General features: G+C 77.4%; 1 non-coding gene across 1 annotated transcript; it reads right to left on the reverse strand.

Annotated features, from left to right (window-relative positions):
• Positions 1–481: 481 nt before the first annotated feature.
• Positions 482–634, reverse strand: LOC138684395 (5.8S ribosomal RNA). Its single transcript, XR_011323668.1, has one exon. It is a non-coding gene; the product is annotated as a 5.8S ribosomal RNA (ribosomal RNA).
• Between the last annotated feature and the right edge of the window lie 1,866 nt (positions 635–2,500).

The raw sequence follows: 2,500 nt of genomic DNA on the forward strand, positions 1-2,500 counted from the left end.
CCGCCGCCGCCGCCCGGGGCGCGGCGGGGGGTCGGGGAGAAGAGGCTGGGGGGGGGCGACGGGGGTGACCCCCGTCCCCGGCACGCACACGCGCGCGCGGCAGCACGGCACGGTACCACCGCGGTACCCACCCGCAGACAGCCGCCCGCGCGGGAGGCCGGGGGCGAGGCCCGCACCTCCCCCCTTCTCTCTCCCCACCGCCGCGCCAGGCCCGACCGGCTCGACGAACCCTGACGGCCCCGGCGGGACGAGCTCCGCCCAGCGGGTGCTCCGGGAGCGGGGAGCTTCGGAGCGCTCCCCGAGTCTCGATTTAGGGGGACGAAGGCCCTTGGCAGCCGCCGCCGCCGGGCTGCGGGGAACGACTCCCCGGGCCCGGGGCCGCGCGCGCGCGGGCCTGCGAGGCACCCCAGCCGCGCCGCTGCGACCGCCGCCCCGCCGCGAGGCGAGGGGCGGCGGCACAGACGGGCGATTGATCGTCAAGCGACGCTCAGACAGGCGTAGCCCCGGGAGGAACCCGGGGCCGCAAGTGCGTTCGAAGTGTCGATGATCAATGTGTCCTGCAATTCACATTAATTCTCGCAGCTAGCTGCGTTCTTCATCGACGCACGAGCCGAGTGATCCACCGCTAAGAGTTGTCTGGCTTTCGGCACCGCCCCGCACGCGCGAGGGGGCCAGGACCGCTCGCCACAGGCAAGCGGCCCCTCCGGAGGATGGCCCACCGCCCGCCCGCCCACCCCCCTCCGCACGCGCGGAGGGGGCACGGCGCAGCACGACGGAGAAGCCGCGCCTCTGCTGACCGTACAAGCACACACAGAGAAAGGGGGGGAAAGGAACGGAAAACTCCGAACGGCAAGGCTGGGGAGCCCGCGCTCCCGACCGACCTGGGAAATGCCTTGCTGGCGTCGGAGGCGGCCCAGGCGCACGGGCTCGGCCCGGCCTCTGGGCAGAGGCAGCGATGCACCCGACCGCGCGCGGCCTGCCCACCACGCTCCGGACAACACGGCTGCTGCTGCTGCTGGGCAGCAGCGGGGAGCCCCACCGGCCCCGCACGCGCCTCCGTGCCAGCTGCGCCGCACTACGACAGCCAGCTCCCCCGGGCTCGTCCCGACGGCAACTCCGCGGCCACGCCAACGGCTCCAAGAGGCGGCAACCGCCAGAGCCGGCGACGCACCGCCCGCGGCCTGCCGGACGGCACCCGCTGCCGCACCAGAGCGGCTGCCCTCCCGGAACCACCGCCACCGCTTCTCGCCTCGGCCCCTTCCACGGGCACGCCCCAGGTGGAAGGCGGACGGCGCTAAGCCGGGGACAGCGCCCGCTCTCCCCGTTTCCACGCGGAGACCGCGCGTGGGGTGCCCCCGCCCGCCCCCGCCCACCTGCCCGGCGCGGCCGGGAAGCGCGACGGGGAAGCGGCGGGCAGGGCCCGGGACAGGACAGCCGCGGCCGGCAGCGAGCGCCCTCCGGCCGACCGACAGGCCGAGCGGCGCCGCCAACGCTCAGCCGGGATGCCGCCCTTGCCAGCAGCCAGTGGCGGGAGACCGCCGAGCACTCGCCAGGGCGAGGGGGAGAACGGAGCGCAGCGCGGCGCAGCGCTGCGACGGAGGCGCGGCGGCCCGGCAGCCGCCCAGCGAGCCCCCACCGCGGGGACCCGCCACCCCGGGCAGTGAGCCCGCGCTCACGCCGGGGTCGCCCGTTTCGAGGCAGGCAGGCCGGCTACGGCCGACCGCACCGCGGTCTCCACCGAGACCGGACCGCGGAGAGGAGGGGGCAGCGGGACCCCTCCCCGGCACGGCTGCCCGCGGGATGAGCACGGGCGGCAGCCCACCAGGGGCCTTCGTGGGAGGAACTCCCGGCCCCTTTAAGGCACCGCCGCCCGGCCGCCCCCCGGGTCGCATCGAGCCGCCCGCGTCTTTAAACCTCCGCCCGGCTCCACGGCCTTCGACCCCCGGGCTCACCGAGGGAGGGCCGCGGAGGCGCGGACGCTAGGTACCTGGCCCTGGGGTGAGGGAAACGACCTGCAGGCCCCGCGGGGGTGCCTCCCCCGCTGCCGCCCTCGGGGGAGCGTCCGCCCGCGGGGGCGCGCCCGACATCCACCGCCACCACCACGTCCTCCTTCCCGGGGCCCGGGGTTTCCCTCAGTAGCCCGGCGCTGCGCCCGGGAGGAGAGCCGTGGCTCGGGCCGCCCGCTGGCGCGGGACACAGCCCGGCGGGGGCCTTGCCCACCAGAGGAGGCGGCGGCAGAGCCCCCCCCGCCCCGGCTCCCTCGTGGGGAGAGGTGCGGGGGGGGGCGCCGCCGCCACCCCACCCGGCGCCGCGCACCCGCCCGGAATGCCCGGAGGCCTTTCCCCTGCGCGGCCGGCCGGGCTGCTCCGCAGCAGCCCGACACGGTGCGGGCAGGGTCGCGGGAGACGCCTCCCGCGACCCCGGAGGACCCTCTCCTCTCGCGCCGCTCGCGCCCTGCTGCCCCGTCCTCACCGCCGCTCGCCGCTTCCTCCTCCTGCCC

The sequence above is a fragment of the Haliaeetus albicilla genome, unplaced genomic scaffold (assembly GCF_947461875.1).
Source record: "Haliaeetus albicilla unplaced genomic scaffold, bHalAlb1.1 scaffold_57, whole genome shotgun sequence".
In the NCBI taxonomy this organism is placed as follows: domain Eukaryota; kingdom Metazoa; phylum Chordata; class Aves; order Accipitriformes; family Accipitridae; genus Haliaeetus; species Haliaeetus albicilla.